The sequence below is a fragment of the Durio zibethinus genome, chromosome 8 (genome assembly GCF_047325235.1).
Source record: "Durio zibethinus cultivar Kanyao isolate XHJ-2024 chromosome 8, ASM4732523v1, whole genome shotgun sequence".
NCBI classification, from domain to species: domain Eukaryota; kingdom Viridiplantae; phylum Streptophyta; class Magnoliopsida; order Malvales; family Malvaceae; genus Durio; species Durio zibethinus.
In genome coordinates, this window is record NC_143169.1 from 20,536,366 (window position 1) to 20,557,588 (window position 21,223).

Below are 21,223 nucleotides of genomic sequence, written 5' to 3' on the forward strand. Positions count from 1 at the left end.
CCAACCCAAACCCTAAAATCAACAAGCAACCCCAAATCATCACCCAAAAATCATTCAAACCTTAAAACCCAGACCTAAACCTATACCCAAAACCATTCCAATAATCTAAGGATATGTGTGAAAATCTCACGTGAAGTAATTTATTCCTAAATGCCACCTAAGAGATGGGGTATTTAAAAAATTTATTTCATCCAGTTTTTCATGCGAATCCTTAATTCGCAATAATAATGGGATTAAAATAAAAAACTAAAATAAAAATAAGATTTTAAATATAAACAGTTGCAACTATGCCCAGATGATGGGCAATCATGGTGGTCTTATTACTTTTACGAACCCAATTTCAAGATTGGATTACATAACCTTGCATAACATCCATTGGCATGCACATGTCTATCTATTATTGTTTGCACTCATTTCGTATATTTATGCCTTTAACTTTTATTTGCTACCTAATAGTACCATTATTTACTTTTCACACAAAATGTTTATATATATATATATACATACTTTAAAAATGTGAAATTATAAAATAAAACAAAAATAACATTCCAGAGGAAATAATCTTGGTACTCTACCTAGATGTTGGAGTCCATGAAGAACATTATTTTCATTTTAAGGAATGTTGCGACAACTCTTAAGCGAAAAGAGTTATTTTAAATTATGCCTAGATGTTAGAGAATTTTAAAGTAATTCTATAACTTAAAGATTTTCTCAATACTCCTAAATAAAGAATTTTAATAAAATTAATTTTCTTTTTTCAAAAAATAAAGAGAATTATTATTAAATTTCAAATCAAAACCATTTCATCCAACATAAAAAATAATGCATGATTAATTAGAACTAATTTATGGCATTGTGGGGTGCTAATCCTTTCCCACATGTAACTAACTCTCAAACCCAACCTGGTTTTTCATCAACAAAAATTTATCTTTTTGATAAACTTTAAACATGTTTTTATAGTTTTATTAAAAATATAAACTTTTAGGTGGCCAATCATACCCTAAAAAAGAATGGTGGTGACTCCGCATATTTTTTTCACAAATTTTTTATTTTTTTGTCTGGTGATCGAGTCTTCAAACCAATATATTATGACACATGTCCTGCTTTTTAACCAGTATTAGATGTAAATTTGGAGGAGAAATACGTATCATTTTCCTTTCCAAAATGAGATGGCAAACTTGCTACCCTCTTATGACAATCACAGTTTTGGGCAATCTCAATGGCTCTTTTCCATTTGTTTCTTAACTTTTCCTCAAGTCTTTACTACTTGTTAGCTAAATTTCCTTGTAAATTTGAGAGCTAAAAAACACCTCATTTTTTAAATAAAAATATATCCTTTCAATGTCATTGTCCCAGGTTTTTTTCTTTGCAATCCTTACTTTAGATCCTTTTAAAGTCTATTTAAAAACTCATGTTCTTTTGGTCCATTTTGGTTGTTACTTTAATTCCATGTTCTTTAAAGTCAAAATCTTATTTAAATTTCCCTTTAGCCCTCAAGTTCAACTTCACTAATTTTATGATGTATCTTAATTTTCTACCCATGAAAAACCAAAAATTTCTAGTCTAAAAATGCATGTTTGCTAGTTTTCTAAGTATTTGTGCTGAAAAATGAAACCTTCATGAAAGTATATGAGAATCCATTAGCTTTCCATGATACGGGCAAAAAAAGAAAAAAAGGGTCCTTCAAATTCAGCTTGAAAGTGCATCTCTTGAATCCATTTTCTTCTAGGTTTGAAATTAAAGAAAATGAGCTCCTTTTTAAACAAACCAATATGAAGGTCCAAGACTTGGAATTTTTACCAATTTTGCAAATTAATAATAGGGTCTAGGCTATTAGGAAGCTTTTACATTGTCAAACTATCTCATCCTTGTATTGTCTACTCTAAAATATGGTGAAAACATGATATAAGTAAGATGAGTAAGGAAAAGGAATACGAGAAATTTTTTCTTTTTTGGGAATTTTATATCTTGTTTTATTTATATAATAAAACAAATTTTAAAATATGTGGCTAGAGTTTGTTTGTTTTTTATTAAATCTATTTTCATGCACGTTTAAAATTGTCCATAAACATGCATGTTTTATGTGGCTTAAGTTTAACAGCAATTTTAATTTTATATATTTTAGTTTCCCTGTTGGTGAGATTCCTATGCTCATTTTAATTTAATATGTTATACTTTAATTTATTTTTGGTGCACTTTATTTTACATTTATTTTAGATTCATGCAAAGCAAAAGGAGTAATAATAATAATAATAATAATAATAATAATAACACAAATGAAAATTTTCAAAAATAAGATTTTAAAAAAGTTCGAGCAGCGATTCCTTAAAATCTCTAGGTGAGAATATTTTCTAAAAATAATGCCAAAGTAATGGAGTACTTTAAAAAATATTCAATACAAATGATTTTCATTCATTCCCTAAAATTAAATTAGATAACGATAAAATAATATAATTACTCTTTTAGGAATAAAATTAATCTAGTGATTAACTATTTTTTCTTTTCAACAAAAATAATAATAGAAATTAAAGATTAGACTTAAGATAAAAATTAAATAAGAAAGGAAAAAGTAAATGAAATTTTCAAGAATGAGATTCTAAAAAAATCCGAGTAGCAATTCCTAAGAAATCCTTAAGTGACAAAATTCTTCTATAATACTGTTAAAGTATTAGATATCTAAAAAAAAATTTCAAGAAAAGATTTTATTTACTTCATTCCTTTCTAAGGTTTTAATGACAATTGTGTAATAATGAAAAAGATTAAAACAAAATTAAGACAAGCAATGAAAATATAATATAAAGAAAATAAGTTATATATATTTTTTTGGATGCATATTCTGCTTTATGGTTTTGCATTATGTGATCATAAAAGTAAATGAAATTTATGATGATAGGACTCTAGGAAGTCTAAGTAGCGATTCTCGAAAATTCTCTAGGAGAGAAAAGAGTTTTAAAAATTACCAAGATATTGAAATATTTAGAAATTCTTTTCAATACAAAGATTTTTATTTTTCTTTAATTTGAACAATTTTCTTAAAAAGAAAAAAATATATAAATATTTATAAGAGTATGCACTTTTAGAAAATATATTTATAGACAATTATATTATTATATGGCTTTTAAAAATTAATAATAAAATTATTTAAATGAGAATTTTTGATGATGGGACTCTGAAAAATCTGAATAGTGATTCCCGAAGATTTCCTAAATGAGAAAAGGCTTCTAAAAATTACCAAAGTATTGGAATATTTAAAATTTTCCTTTCAATATGAAATCTTTAATTTAAAAAGTCATTTAGATAAAAATATGTTTCTTTAAATAAATTTCTAGATAATAATATTATTACATTTTATTATTATTATTATTATTATTTTTTAAAGCAAATGAAAAATCTCCAAGGATGAAATTCAAAAGAAATCCGAGTAGTGATTCTTTTAGAATATCTAGGTAAGAAATTTATATAAAATGTCATCAATGTATTGAAACATTTAGATTAATTATCGATAAAGATTTCTCATTTGTTTATAAATGGCATAAAATAATTTTTTTCACAATTCTTTAATATAAATATTGGAAATAACTAAAAACCACTAAGTAATGATTCTTAAAAATTCCTTAGGTGAGATGATTCTTTTTAATATTGCCAAAGTATTGGAATATTTTTAAGGATTCTTTAATATGTAAAGCTCTTATTTATTTTTTTAGCTATTAATAAAAAAATGCTTTTAAAGAAAATTAAGGAAATTAAATTTTAATTATCAAAATTAAGACCCTTTTAATCAAAATAAAAAGATAATATATAATTAATTAATACCGTTTTTACAAGATCTGTAGAGATACTAATCATTCCCCATGCGTAACTTACTCTTGAACCTAAACTATTTTCGTAGAGCCAAAAAATATCTTTTTGATAAAGTTTTTATTAATTTTAAAATTTTATTAAAAAAATAAGTTTTAATAGGTGATCAATCACACCTAGCCAAAAAAGATTCGTAGTGACTCCTTTTTGTTTTCAAATTTGCTTAGCAACATTTTAAACCCATTATGACATTCTTAAATAAAGATTTTAATTTGTTTTCCTTCTTTTAAAAAAAAAAGGGAATTATTATTAAATCTTAAATAAAAACCATTTTTGTCCAAGACTATGAGATAAGACATGATTATTGATACCAAGTTTATGGGCATTGTAGGAGTGTTAATCATTTCACATGCGTAACAGACTCTCTAACCCCTCTTGTTTTCATAAACTAAAAGTATTTTTTTAATAAACTTTAAATCCATTTTACTAATAAATTTTTTTTGGTGGTCAATCACACCCTCAAAAATATTAGTGGTGACTATTTTTTTATTGATTTTAAACAATTATGTCTAGTGATCGAATCTCCAGACCGATACATTATGATAGCTTAGTGACTCCACTAGCTTAGTGACTCTACTAGCTTAATGACTCCACTAGGGATAAACAATTATGTCTATTTTTTTATTGATTTTAAAAAATTTTAATCATGCATTATCAAAAGTTTTGGATTTAATTGGTTTATTTGATATTTATTTTAATTCCTTTCATTTTAATTTTTCAAAAATAATAAAATTGCATGTTAGTTATTATCTTGTTTTGATTTTGTTATTTGCAATTCATTTATTTTGTTTTGATTGATATACTACTTTTCATAGTTTTGCACACTTTTACATATTCACTTACATGCATGAGCTGTAGACCCAGGTTTCATCCTTATTAGGAGAAAGTGAAGTAGCTACACTCTCATGAAGTTATAACCTCCATATTTGCTAGTAAAACACTTCCACTCAAATTTAATTCTTTCTATTTGAAACCTATAATGGGTGAAGATTGGAGAGGTTTGATTTAGGAAGCTTTAAATGAATAAATCCCAATGGAGCATTTCATAAGTCATAAAAAGCCTACTTAGGGTAGAGCCATGCCTCTTTTTTAGAAAATCACCAAAAGTTAAGACACTGTATATATTCTACTATGTTATAAGGTTGCTATATTGTTTCTATTATTTATTTGTTTTGGATCATTGATTCATTTTGTTTGTATAGTCATTAATATTGTTCCATACATCATATAGGCATTGCATTTTAAGAGGAGTATTTGTTTTGGGTTAATCATCAACAAAAGAAACTTTCATGAAGCCATCAGTAGTGTTAGCCTATTGTAGGACTTATTTGGAAATTAAAAGTCAATCGAAAAACACCTAAGAAAAAAAAGAAAACCGCTTAAGCATATATCTATTCTCGCACAATTGCTACATGTAGATTTGAGCCAGAATGATACAGTCGAGTTACAAGCCATATGGTAGTGGTGGAGAGTAAAGAAAAAAAAGTCTTTCTCAAAGAAGTATGGGGATATGGCATTGCTCATGTCAGTGAAGATTGATGAGTTGCTAGTTAGAGCTACTTCACATCCAACCAACAAGACTTAACCACTACAATTGAAGTGTACGCATCTCTACTCTAGATAGTATCTACCAATTCAGATAAGATCTACTGAAAGGAACAAAAGACTACCGAATATAGAAATAAATTAGCAAAGATCATGCAAATAGGGGTTGAGGTAATAGAAAAGCACAAAAAGGAGAAAAATGGGGTCGAGACAATTCCATTAGTTTTTTTGTTAGAGCAAATAAAGAGACACATTAATGATGATTGTGGATTGGATTTGTTTGCCTTGGCCATGTATAGGTTTATGATATTCTCGAAGGTACTATTACATATAAAAGCATCGATGGACTACTTCTTCAAGCAATTGGATAAATGTATAAATTCTTCATCAACAATCTTAGCAGAGACCATTAGATTGCTAAATTTTTATCAAAAGAAGGGTGAAGGATGATTCATAGGATATGCTCAGTTGTTCAATGTTTGGATTAGAAGTCACTTTTAAGAAAAAAAAAAGATATCATTTTGACCATTCTCTATTCATTTTGTTCCAATAAAAGAGTTTGTTACAAAGAATGGCAGAGGGATTAGACAAAAGGCTAATGGATGGCATTTTTTTTTAAGCTCACTAGTGAGGCTGTAACATGGAGAGCACCGTGGATGCTTCCCATAGCCATACGATATAGTTGTGGAGATGAGCCATCGATACCATTCTAAGAATATGGAGGGCAATGAGTTATGCACCTCTTATGGTCCAAAAAAAATATGATTCTTGTCAATTCATCCCTATGACTCATACATTTAGTTTGCTTGAGTTTGATTATGGGACACCCATTAATATGAAAATAGTCTGAGAGCTCATTGAGGCATGAAAGCAAATTAATCGAATGAACTAAGCTAAATATGCAAATAATGTCACAAAAGGGAATCTTGCATGAAGATTGAAGAGAGTCAATCAAGTTATGCCTTTACTAACAGATGTTTCAAATCAATTGCCTATCCTCACATCAAAGCTTATATTGTCAACTCTTGAGATTGCCCAGCAAGAGTTCAAGATTGAAAGAAAAAAGATAGAGAAAAAGAATATGATGATGCTAGATCAAGTCAACAATTGAGGTACGATTTGATGATGAAAGATGATACATTACATAAGCTGACCAAAGTACAAAAAGTATTGAAAAGGGATTTACAAGATCTTTACCAAGAGAATAAGAGATTGAGGATGGATATTGGACCTTCAAGGGGATTCAAAAGGGAAGTGGAAGAATTGAGAAAAATGGTGGAGCATTGGAAGAATAGAGCCTGGGAAAACAAGGTTATGGCTTTGCACTCACTAAAGAGTAGCAAACATGGAAAGATAAGTTTTTTGGAGTCTCTACAAAGGTAGCCAAGTGCCATAAGGAAACGAAGAGTTAAAAGCTAGATCAAAAGAAAAAGGGGTAGGAAAATTGATTTGCAAAATGAAAAAAGCATTACAATAGAAGTTGATGAACTTGGAGATCCAATTGATCAAGAATCAAAATCACATAAATAAGATTTTGACCAAATGGTAAGAAGTGGAGGGTGAATGGGCCCATATCTACAATACCAATGTGAAAGCTTGAGAAATGTGGAGAGTAGAAAGCCTAGAAAGGTAATAATAAGTAGAACACCTAACTTTTCAGATTTATAAAGTTGTGCAAAGGCTAGTGAAATGGTAGAGAAAGCTGAAGTACTTGAATAAGAGATCATACCAACTCAAGATTATTGTCAGCAATTGTTAAATTTCTTTTATGAAGCTAGGGAGCAGTACGCCTAAATTAGGCGTTTCTATGGTTTTAATGCATGAATGATTGGTTGATGTACAAGGATTTCTATGGTTAATAAATGTTTATTTTGCTTAGATTAATCCAAAGTAATACCTCATTTGCATTACATTACATTCATTGCATACATGTAAATTAATAAAAAAAATTAATAATAATGATGATGATGATGATATCATACTATGCATTCTAATTCATGATTAATAAGAGAGGTTCAAGGATAGTGAAGCCAAAGAAATAAGGTTAAGCAATTTCGCACAAGCAAAATAACTGGTCCAATTTTCAAATCATGGAAGGAGAGAATGCAACAGGTTTGAAATGGTCAAAAAAGCTCAAGAGGAGATAAGGGAAAAACTTATGGAAATATAGTTGAACATTGAAGCATAGATGTTTGAGATGAGACAATTGTTAGCTAGCTCACTAAAAGGCAAAAGAGTTGTTGGCATACTAGGTTCAGGAAATGGAATTAATATGGAAGAACCATTGTATCCTTTGAAATTCACCCCAACTCGAGTTCAAGCTTCCTAGGGATCCATTTGCAACAACCAATCGCATAGCCTTACACTTGTGCTTGTCCATTTACTACTCAACTCCAGATTAATAGTAGTGGAATTGAGCATCAATGATGCAAAAGGTGAAGTACCAACTAAGGAACTCTTATTTGTAAGTTTGATGTCATCTTAAAAGCACTATTGGGAATTTTTTGGTCGAGTCTGAGTGTTCGCATTGAATGAATGAATGTTGTGCATCATAATGTCTCATGGATTTCTATTGCCTTTTGAGGTTTTTTTTACTTCTTTTAAGTTTTGGACTTGTAAGTTTTCTTTGAAAGAAAAATAGTAAAAAAGAAAAATTATTGGATTTGAATAAAGCCTCACATAGTTAAGTACCAAGATTATAGAAAAAGAAATGCCTTAAAAAAAAGGTAAAAAAAGAAAAAGAAAAAGGTGAGAAAAAAAGTTTTATGATAAAAGAAAAGAGTCTCCGATGAGTTGGCAATCACTATTAGAAAATTTTCAAATACCTAAACACCATTTTTTAAATCATTCAATTGATTCCATTCATCAGTCATAACCCCTCAAAAGCTATGAATTTGAATTCATGAACCTTGTCCTAGCCTGATAATGTTATGATACCAAAGGCTAATACTTTTTTCCAAGGTAGTGAACAATAAAATAGCTAATTGAAAAAAGAAAAGAAAAAAACTAGGATTTCTAGAAAATCAGGCATACACGACATTTTTTTTAAGAATTCATATGTGATAATTTTATGTGTCAATGTTGTAGCTCCAAAAATTTTCAAAGTTAAAGCCACCCTAAGTCCTGTAAAATGAGATTAGACATACCAACCTTTCAAATTTTTAACCTAAAATTGTCCTAGTCTAGTGTCTTGAGGGCACATTGATTAGAAAAGAAAGACATCATTGCCCTTAAGACAATTTAAGTTATGAGCAACCCATATATTCTCTTTTTGTGAAGTGACATGAATCATTTGACACTTTAAATGAGTTCATTCTACATAACCCTTTTTCTTATTCATTCCACATGATCTTTTTTTTTTCTCACAATAACTTTCATTAAAGGAGGTTTATTAAAATGAGGCATATTCCATGAATCGTACTACTGGCAAAGTAGGATTAAGGTATGAGTTATGAGGGCATGTAAAAAAAAAGAAGAAAAAAAAGATAAAAAAAAGACATAAAAAATGGTTATGACATTATGCACTTAAGAAATTAAATAAATCCAAATAAAGACCTTACAAATCCAAATATTTTGTAAAAGCACACAAGAAAAATAAAATTAAAAAAAGAAAGAAAAGAGAAAGAAGAAAACTTTTGAAATGAAGAACCTTTCTTCAAATTAATTTTCCCAAAGGGTATTATTGCTTTTCAATTTAAGTGATCATGCTTGAAATGACAAATAGCCGTCTTTCATCATCCCTTCACAAATGTAAAAATTTATCCTTTACAACCCCTTTGTGCTTGATGAATTTTCTTTCAAAAATAAACCCTAACTTAGAATCATCCTCCACACTTTGAGGCAAAATAGATGCATTTAGGGGTTAAGAATGGTGATGTCCAAATGGAATTCTATGTGTTGGAGCAAAAGCATAATATAAAAGTTTCCAAAAGTTTTGAATCCACTTTGAGAAAAAAAAAAGTAAAAGAATGAAAAAGGGAAAGTGAAGAAAAAGGGAAAAAAAGAAAGAAAAAAGAATAAATGAAATGAAATGAAAGGGTGGAAAGCACAAGAGAATGAAAGGGAATATACCTAAGAGTGCATCCTTCAAATGAAAGAATGATCCTTAGTTTAATTACCTTTAAACACTTATTTTGGGCTGTCTATCATTTTCTTTGAAAATCCCAAACCTTGGCCTATGTTTCATCCCATGACAAATCCATTTTAGATCAAGCATGGATGCTTAAAAATTGAACAGCTTTTCTTGAAAAAATGGCCATGAAACACATGAACCTTTTAATCCATCTTTATTGCCTAAGTTCCTATTTGGACCACTTTTCCCTTTTGGATAAATTTGAATTCTTAAGTGCATTGTGTAATAAAAAAAAACAACGAAAACAAAAAACAAAAAAGTAAAATTAGAAAAAAAATGAATGTGGCTCTAGGGTGAAAACCTTATAAATGGGCAGTTTAGAGTGAACCTTGAAGGCCACTCCTACTACTAAATGAGGTGGATGCTTAACAAAGATAAGCCAAACCTTTTGAAAGATCTAAAATATCAAAGTCCCAAACGTTTGAGAACTGTGGATATTGAAAATTTTGGACTTTTTCCATTCCCAAATAACCTTTCAAAATCTCAAGCCCTTATAGCTAACCTTGACATATATCAACATGTCACATTTGAACACTAAAGAAATTATTGAATATGTTTGGTTTTCAAGGGATTCATGTTTTTAAAAAAACTTATGTTTCATATGTGAGCCTATGCAGAAAAGTATACGCCTCTTTTATCCTCGTCAGGTGGTGAAACTTTTTTGAATGAACAAAATCCTCAAAGTTCTAAAACAATAAAAATTTAAGCCCAATTTAGCTAGTATCCACGTTTTAAGCCTAGTCTAGCTAGCATCAAGCCCAAATTAGCTAGCACACTAGCTCAAATTAACCAGCATATAAGCCCAGTTTAGTTGACATGTAACCCAGATTAGCTGGCACGTAAGCCCAAATTAGCTGAAAAATATACACCCCATTTATCCCTCTTAAATGGTGAAGTCCTTTTGATTCAATAAAAACCTTCATGTGTTGAATCATCCAATCCATTGGAAAAGAAAATTTTCACCTCTTTCATTTCTAATAGGGATCGCTTATTCCTTAAAAAAATTTAAGTCTACCTTAATTTTTAAGTCTAGTTTATATGGCAACAATGAAAATTTAAGCCTAATTTAATTGGCATCCAATGAAAATTTAAACCCAAATTAGTTGATGCCAATGAAATTTTAAGGTTATATTATCTAGCACCAATGAAGTTTTAAGCCAGTTTAGCTAGCACTCAATGAAAATTTAAGTCCATATTAGCTAACATCTAATGAAAATTTAAATCTAGTTTAGCTGGCACCTATATGAATTAAGCTAAGTTTAGCTGGCACCCAATGAAAATTTAAACCTAATCTAGTTAACACCCAATGAAAATTTAAGCTCAATTTATCTGACACTAATGAAAATTTAAGCTAAGATTAGCAGGCACCCAATGCAAATTTAAGTTAGTTTAGTTGGCACCAATGCAAATTTAAGCCTAGATTAGCTAGTACCTAATGAAAAATTTAAGCTCAAATTATTTGGCACCAATGAAGGTTTAAGCTTAGTTTAGCTAGCACCCAATGAAATTTTAAGCCTAGATTAGTTGGCACCCAATGCAAATCTAAGCCCAGTTTAGCTAGCATAAATGCAAATTTAATCCTAGATTAGCTGGCACCTGATAAAAATTTAAATACATTTAACTAGCACCCAATGAAATTTTATGCCTAATTTAGCTGACACCAATAAAAATTTAAACCCAGTTTAGCTAACATCTACAAAAATTAAGCTCAGTTTAGCTGGCACCCAAATTTTAAGCCCAGTATTAACTAGCATCGAGAAGCCTTAAACCCAATTTAGTTGGCACCCAAATTTAAGCCTGGTTTAGTTGGCACACAAGCTTAGATTAACTAGCACCTATGAAAATTTAAGCCAAGTCTAGCTTGCACGTAAGCCCAAAATTAGCTCGCGCGAAAGCTCAGATTAGTTAGCACATGAGCCCATATTAGTGATCACCCCATTCGACCTACAATTCAATCTCGATCATCTCATTCAACTTGCGGTTTAGTTCCGATCACTTCATTCAACTTGTAGTTCAATCTAGGTCATCCATATCTTTCGACTCACGATTTAATTTTGGTCATCTTAAGGAAAAAAGTAAAAATAATAAAATAATAAACAAAAAAATAAAAAATAAAAAATTTTCCTTCAAAAGTAGTATCCAGATAAAATTGTTGTTTATGCCTTTACATTATTCCTGATCCTCAGAAATATACAATGGGGGTAACTATAGACACCTAATTTTGTCCAAGATATTTTATCTTTTTAAATCATATTTGCTTTTGTAATTGGACCTCAATCATTAATTTTTCGGGTCCATAAGTTGTTCATTTTTAAAAGCTCAAGGATGAAGCCCAATATGAGTCTCATAGTGAAGCCCATTGCATTGACCTGAATAATATCCAAAAAGGCCCAATAAAAAGTTCGATAAAAAAGTCATCCTTAAAGCACATCAATGGCTCATTGTTGACCATTAAATATCAAAAAAATTAAAAACATTAAAATTAAAAGATATATCAAAAATAAATATAAAGAAAAACTTGGCCTAAGCAGTCTAAGTACAATTAAAATAAAATAAAATAAAAGCTCAAACCAAGTCCAAAATAAGCAAAATAAATAAATAAAATAAAATAAAACAAACAAAATCCAAGCTTGGCCATAAAGTTAGGCCCAAATATAAACTCAAGGGCCGTAAGTTTCTTTGTAAAGCTTAAGCTATGGCCGTTTTGGCTTAACCTTACTACATGAACACGTGAAAGGAAAGGGGATAAACTGCTGCATGGACACATGAAAGGAACGGGGGAAAAACTACTACAAACAACATGAAGGTTGGGTCGTAAGATCGTGGTTGCATGAAGAAAGCGGCATGAAAGGAACCAGAAAAAAAAAGATTTGGGAGCAACCAAAAAGAAAAAAAAGAAGAGAGGCAGTTCTGAAAAAAAATTGGAAGTAGAAAACATTGAAAAAAGCAGAAGAATGACATGAGCAGGACGTTCAAAAAAAAAACAAAAAAACTGGGTGAAGAACGGCAAAAAAAATAAAGAAGGTAGTAGAGAAAAATGAGAAAACAGTGACAGCAAAAAAGAAACAAGAAGAAAGAACAGAAAACCAGAAAATAAAAGAAGGGAAACCAAAGAAACCAGCAGGCAATTGGAAACGGTAAAGAAAGAAAAAATGCAAAAAAAAAAAAGTAGGAACAAAAAATGGAGAGGCGTGAAAAAGAAGAAGAAGAAGAAGAAGAAGAAAAGAGCCATTAGAAAATGAGAAAACCAAAAAAAAAAAAAAAAAACAAAGAAGGAGTTCGTGAGAAACTAGGGAAATGGAAGAAGAAAAGAGAAGCATTCAGGGTCGCCTTGGTGCACTAGGGGAGGAGCAGAAAACAAAAAAATTGCAAAAAAAAAAAAAACTAGAACGTGAAGAAGAAAAAGGAAGCAGGCAGCAGGTAGCAGGCAAAAGAAAAGAACCAAAAAAAGAGAAAGGATTTCGAGCAAAAGCAGAAAATAAAAACTAAACAGAAACAAGACAGAAGCTAAACTAGTGGAAGAGAAGGAGAAAACCAGTGGAAAACCTTTAAAAAAAGGCCCGTGAGGCAGAACGCCAAAACAAAAAAAAAAAAGCTCGGGAGGCAATAGCAGAAAAGGAGAAAGGTAGCATTCCGTCACTGTTCCTCTTTCATGAAAGTTCAAAGTTTGCTTCTTTGCATTCCATTTTTTAGTGCATGTTTTTCTTTTTATAATAGTTGAGGCTAATAAGAACTTCATGGCTCTATCCCCATGTTTGGCGTAAAACAAAATGTTAGCCTTGTTTAGGAAAACAGAAAACAGAGGCTCCTCTTGCTAAAAAAAAGGTTTTTTTTATTTGTTTCAAGGTCCATTGCGCTTGATACTTTCATGGTTCTTTGTTTTTTATTAGTTTTCACTGATTGGATGAGCTAGTTCTTGGCTGTTTTTGTTCTCCACTAGGTTATAGCACTTCAGAGCTTATCAGTCACATTTTCGGTCAGGCTTAGGGTGTATCGGTTAGGAATTTATCAAGAGCTTTAGCTTTGGACAATAGTGAACTATTATGTCTCCTGTTTCTGCATATTTTCTAGCTTAACTACGAGAAGAGATTGTAACAAATAGGAAAGGAGATGAGTATTCTAAAAGGAAGAGAATGAGGACGAGTAGGTTGCATTTTTTTTTAAGTGGTGCTTGTTTTTGGTTGTCCTTTTTTTTTTTTTTTTTCAATTACAGCATGTGCTGATTAGAATGGCTAAAGTGATAATAGTTTAAAAATTAAATTTAATAATAATAATAATAATAATAATAATAAAGAAGAGAACGAAAAAGGAAGAAGTATTCAAAACAAATATAATAAAAATTGTTGTAACATATCGGTCCAAAAACTCGATCACTAGACTTAAGAATTTAGAAGTCATGAAAAAACACGAGTTGCCACTAATTTTTTTAGAGTGTGATTGGTCACCCAAAAATTTTATCTTTTTAATAAAATAATAAAACATGTTTAAAGCTTTATTAAAAAGATAATTTTGGTCTACGAAAATAGATTAGGTTTGAGAATCAATTACGTGTGGGTAATGATTAGCACCCCTACAACACCTATAGAATTGATACCAATTAATTATGCATTATTTATAATTTTGGAGAAAAATGATTTTTATATGAAATTTAGTTACAATTCCCTTCATTTTTGTGAGAAATAAAATTAATTAAAAAAATCTTTTATTTAGGACTATTAGGAAAATCTTCAAATTAAATAAATACCTTCAAAGTCTCCAACATAAAGGCAAAATTTGAAAATAGTCTTTCCATTTAAGATTTATCATAATATTCCTTCTAAAAATAATAAAATAATATTTTTCTATAAATGATAATTATTGATGACTCTCCAACATCTTGGCAGAGTACCAATCAATTATATTTCATGGAATGCTATTTTAATTTTATTTATTCAAAACTAAAATTTTAAGAAAACTTTTGGTGTAACAGAATATAATATAATTAATATTAAACATCCATCACTAGAGTAAACATATATATATATATATGCATTATAAATGAAGACATTAATAAACGAAATATATGCAAAATGATGATCAGGTACAAATTTAAGAATCAAGTTTTCAAATATAAAAAAATCACTTGAACTTCCAACATCTTGGCAGAGTTTGGGTGCAAATTTTTATATTTAAAACCCCGTCCTATTATTTTCTATTATTATTTTATACTTGTTAATTTTAATAAATTTATTTCGAGTTGTGGACATGTATGAAAATTCTTAACAAAATAAAATTTCCTAAACACCTCAACATCTAGGTAGCATTCGAGAATAGATTACTTTATAAAAAGTTTTTATGCAAATCCATGTAAATTTAAAATGAATTTAGGATTTTAATTAAATTTGGATTAGAACTTTAAAAATTTATGAACCTCTCAAAAGTCTCCAACATTTAGGCAGACTTTCGAAGCAAGCTCATTTTTATAATTGTTATAAAATAATTAAAATTTTATACATTTTTAGCAAAAAATTTCTTATTATTATTGTTAGTAAAATCTTCAAAGTGCGAATAACCACTAAAATGCTTAAAATATACTCAAGGAACATAAGCATATCAATTTATGCACAAAGAAACTAGACATTCAAAATCCAACATAATTCAAGAATAAGCATGATTATAATGCTAAAAATCATTATGCAAAAAGGAAATTCAAATATTCTTATACCTTAATTATTTTATTACTATTCCATTATCCACCTTATCAATATTATAATTACTATAATTATATTTTTTTAAGAATCATGTAGTAGACATCATACCCAAGAAAACTATGAATACAAAACTTTTTCTACACCAAGAATGATAAACAAGTAATAGTGAGACCGCATAGTACATGTGATGTTTTCCCAATATCTATGAATGATTCATGCACTGATTGAATAGACAAAAGCATGCAAGGAAGCCAAGCAAACAAATATAATAATGGAATAACTTGTAGTTAATGTGAGGTTTGCCTACATATGGCCTATTTTCAGTTCCTCTCATCCTTTATATAATCAATAATGAAGACAAGTTAAAACAGACAGCATGCAGAACAAAGAAACCTAAAAATAACTAAAAGCTTAAAGCTTTATAGTTTGTACAGGACCCCTTACGTGAAACAAGGAGCTGAAAGATAAAAACTCAAACTTTTAAACCTTTCTTCCCCTTCTAACAACTTATCATACCTTGTTTTGGAAACCAGTTTCTGTTAAAAACTTCTTTCCACATCAAAAGGGTAGGATTATATGGAGAAACATCCAAACCATGACTATTCATGCAAGCCAAGCAGCACGGTTTGGTTACTTCAAGCTAATTTCCAAGTCTATATTTGTCTTAACCTAGGCTAACTAAAAGCTAGTCATAAATGATGAAAAAGCAACAACTTTAAAGTAGAAAAGCAATGGTGGACAAGTTCGTGCAGTGACCGATTGCTGTTGCCACTAGAAGATATAGGAGCTATTTGGCAATTCCAAAAAAAGGAGATGAGGTTTTGACCATTTTGTAAAGAAAAAAACAAAAACATAGAACACATACAACCCCCAACTTCATCAACATACACGGCCAAATTAAAGCATGCAAAGAATAACGTTGAACATTTTGCAGAAAATACAATGGTTGGTGCCAAAATAGTGTCACGACCAATGTTGTAAAACGGCAAACATTGAGTTGTCTTACCTTTTCTTTTCTTTTTTTTCTAAAGGTTGGTTTTCTCTTTTATTTTCTATGAAAAGCTCTCATCATTACTAAGCTTCCTCTTAAAAATACTTCCTTTTTTTTTCTTTTCTTTTCTTTTTACTTAGCTTTCATTATTCTCTTTCATTTGCATTTTTGTTCTCTTTTTTTTTTCTAGCTGAAGCTTTTTTTTTTTTTTAGCCTGCCTCCTCTCCCTTTTTTCCTAGGCTTCTTTTTGCATCCTTTCTCCCTTCCTTTTAATATCCAGCCCTTAAAAAAATTTGATTCTTGATGAATAAAGACCCTTGGATGAGATTTCATCCAAGGGCCAAAGCTTATCTTTTTATTCCTTTCACAGATCTACCTTTGGCCATTGGATCAAGATAATTAAAAGATCTAATGGTCCACATAATTCACTTCAAGCATTAGATTTGCATCTCCAAACACATGAAAAGACCATTTTACCCATAGTGTAAAGCTTTTGATATTTAGGTCATTTTCTTAGAAATCAATGTTCCCATGCTCATTTTTTAGGATTTTAAAACACCAAAAATCATGAAATATTATAAAATTGAGATTTGAAAAGTTTCATGAAAATTGAAGCTCGAAAAGGTCAAATTACAAAAATACCCCTATATGGGTATTTTGGTAATTCACACTTCTTGGGGTACTGCTATGATTTCAAATGAAATTCTAAAATGAAACCCTAAAGTAAAACCCTAAAATGAAACCCTAAGTCCTATGTAAAACCCAAAACCCTAGGTTAAATCCTAAACCCAAAGCGAAACCTCAAAGCCTTAGTTGAAGTTTTAAATAAAACCTTGAAACCCTAAATCTACCCAAAACCCCAAAACCATCATAAAATTTAAGGTTTTGTATAAAAACTTCTTGTGAAGTAATATATTCTTAAATACCGTCTAGATGATGAGGTATTTAGAAAATTTTATTCCACTAAGAATTTTCATATAATTCCATAATCTAAAATAATAAAATTAAATAAAGAATAAAAAACCTTTAATATAAATAATCGCACCCAAACTCTGCCTAAAGGTTAGAAAGTCCATGTGATCTTTTTATATTTAAGAACCTGATTCCTAAATTCACATCTTATCATCATTTGCATATATCTCATTTTTATATTAATGTTTGCACTTATTATGCATATATATATATATATATATATTTATATATTTTTATTTTGATTATTGATGTTTAATGTTAATTATATCATTTTTCATTTTTTACTACATAAAAAATTCTTTGAAAAATTAGTTTAAAAATAAATAATAAAATTAAATACATTTTGAGAAAGATAATTTTTGGTATTCTGCTTAGATGTTGGAAAGTCACCAACAATTATCATTTGCAAAGAATGTTATTTTTACTTTTAAAGGAATTTTGTGGTGAATCTCAGACGAAAAAGATTATCTTTAGATTATGCCTAAACATTTGAAAATTATAAGATATTCCCTTAATTTAAATATTTTCACAATATTCCTACATTAAGATTTTTAATTGGATTTCTTTCTTTTAAAACAAAAAGGGAATTATTATTAAATTTAAAAAAAACATTTTTTATCCAAAACTATAGATAACGCATGATTAATTGGTACCAAGTTTATAGGTGTTGTGGAGGTGTTAATCCTTCCCTACATATAACTGACTCCCGAACTCAATTTTGTTTTTGTAAACTGAAAGTACTTTTTTAATAAACTTTAAATCCATTTTATTGATAAACTTTTTTTTGGTGGCCAATCACACCTTCAACAAGATTGATGGTGACTCTCTTTTTTTTCTCTATTTTAAATGATTACATCTAGTGATCAAGTCTCTGGACTGATACATTATGACACTTACATTATAAGCCTAAAAGACCTTGTAATCTTAAGTCAAGTATATAAGTCTAACATTAGTGGAGAAGGAAAGAGAAAGTGAACATATGAAGTCTATTCTATCTTTGAGTGAAATGTAATAAAATGTTTTGCATTCTTTTATTTAAGTTATATACATGAATTAAAGATTGAGTAAATTCATATGTGTAAAGAACATAAGATATTGGGAGCTTGATTTTGAAGGAACTTCTTGTAACTCTATGTTTATAGTTAACTTTGTATTATGCGATAGTACATGAAAAAAAGTTTATGTAATTTTTGGCTTTTTGAGTACGTATGATAATTCTTAGTTTTGCTAATTTAAGTGTTTTGCTTTAGAACAATCAAAGACTTAAGTGTAGGGGTATATGATAGCACCTAAAAATATAGTGTTTTTACATGTTAAAATTGGTGCTAAAATTTAAATTTTGGTCCCATTTTTGTGCCTTAAAGTTACTTTCCTGCATTCTAGGGTTTAAAGCCTTTGGATGAGGAAAACATACAGTCCATGCAAGTAAGGGAGTTTCGACCATGTAATGTACTGGGATAGCCGAACCTTATAGGTTAAATGCCATGCAACCATAAGACCAAGAAGGAATTTTACATGCACATGGACTCCCAAGTCACCTTTTTATTTAGCCAAAGCAAGATCAAAGCAAAGATCATTCGATGATTCCCACACTCATGAGGACTTGTCAAGCATCAAAAAGAGATCATATGGCTAATTCAAAATGCAAGGAAAAATAATGCTTATTTGAAGAATTTGGCAAGCACTAGGAATCTATCATGCTTTATCATATTAGGCCACACCTATCCCAAGAAGAATTTTGTTAGCTTTTTAGGTGAGATGGTGATCCAAGAAGGGGTGAATTGGATTTCTCCAAGTTTTTTCCAAACAATTATTTCAAAATAATTGAATGAAAAATTATAATCAATATCAAAATATGATGCAAATAACAATAAATTGATAATCTTAAACCAAATGCAAAGTAAAGAGAGAAGGATAGAGAAATCAAACACAAGGATTTATAGAGGTTCGGTCCTTCTCCAAAAGGCACCTCCATCATTTCTTCTTGGTTGTCCACACCAATGCTTTAATCCACTATTCTTGAATTGAAATTACAACTCTATCTTTTTCTTAAGGCTTAGATAACAATGTAACGCTTACAAAATCAAGAGGATAACTCACCTTTTGCTTACAAGATAACCCAAATAATTTTTGCAAACTAAAATAACTCTCAAGATTGAGTGTTTGCCTAATGACGTACAAAGAAATTTGATGAATGAAGAATAACAATATTTTGGATACAAGAAATACAAAGGATATTGAATTTAAGCTCAAAAACTCTTGATTTCTTTGAAAGAATGAAAATATGACTTGTTTAATCTTGCTCTCTTCATCCATTAACTTTCTTGGTGTGTTTGAGTGCCCAATTTATAAAGGAATTGAAGAACTAGCCATTAGAAATGCTTTGGAAGAAGAAATGCCCATTGGAAGCTTGCAAAATTAGCCATTACGTACATTTCTAGGTAGACTCGATCAACCAGGTAAAGGACCCGATGGATTGGTTTAGCTAGGGGATCGATTCAATAACCCAAGGGATTGATCCTGTCAAGTTGCTTTATTGTATCTTATTTTGCTCTCTACTCACTAATTGGATCATATCTTAAGTATACAATTCCAAATCAAAAATAGTTTCAAGATTTAGAAACTAGACTTAAGGGGCCTTCTATCCATATAAAATTCATTACCTAATTCATTGTATACGAATTATAGTAAATTTTCAAAACTATCCTTTGTGAAGTTTTTAGACAACTGCAAAATGTCTACTAAAAATTCAAAATCTTTCTTATAAAATTTGGATTTTGATTTTGTTTAATCCATTAGAAAGTAGACTCAAAGAGCTTTTCAACCATATAAAATTCAAATATTAAAGCTTTGTGAGTTAATACAAAAAGAATAAAACAAGTTCAATATTGGAAAACTTTGTTCTTGTAAAACAACTGTTTTAAGTTAATCTATTTCTGAAAATCAATATTATCAAAATTGTATTGAGTCTAAAATGAATAAGTTCACTTTAAAAACAACAATTGGACTTTCATTTAAGCTCAAATAAATAATGTTTAAAGATAGTTTTGATTTGATAAATATGAAAACAAAGAAAGGTTTGTTTAAGTTTTGAAAATCATATTATTTATTTAGTACCAAAATAAAAAACTTAAGAATGCGTACTAAATAAATCTTTTTCAAAATCATGATCAAGCTTATTTAGCTTAATATTTTTTTATTTCAAAATAAGGATCAATTCAAGGCTAAAAATCTCTCCCTTTTTGATATAACAAAACTTAAAGATAAATTTGCTTGATAAAAAAATTTTCTTTGAAACATTTAAGATTTTGGAAAACATTTTAAAAAATTATCCCTTAAACAATGCATGACAAAACTCTCCCTCAATTTATATATCTTAATCCAACACAATTCAACAAAAATATGTTAGTCAAATATATCAAATAAGCACAATTAAATATATGCATACCAAACACAAGCAAATTTGTCCATATGATATTTCTCTCCCTTTTTGTCATAGCAAAAAGGCATGAGCATATTAATGAGCAAATCAACACAAAGAGGTATCATTAACAAATATATTCATGAAACATTTCTCCTTTTTTTTTTGTTTAAGCTCTTTATACTAGATGTTTAAGCTTCTATATTAATTGCTATAAGCATACAAGAAGAAATATCCATAAACTCTCCCCATCTTTGTCATAGCAAAATAAAGAGAGATCAATTCAAGGCATGAGACAAAATGCATGATACCAATAATATCAAGAGTATTTTTGAATGCATGTAATCAAGTGGTATTCACAATTAAGTTCAAACACATGTATTCAAACACAAAAGCATAATAATATAAATGTATCTAATTTTAGTATTTTAGCACAAAATCATTCATATCATGATTATTATGAGTAAAGAGATAAAAGAATATTATGCATGCTACTCATACATCATGTTTTCATAAAATAGGCTTAGAATTTAAAACATCATTAGCATGTAAACAAACATTCAAGCACATACAAACAAGCTCATACCAAATGTAAAGGATACCAATTGTTAAAG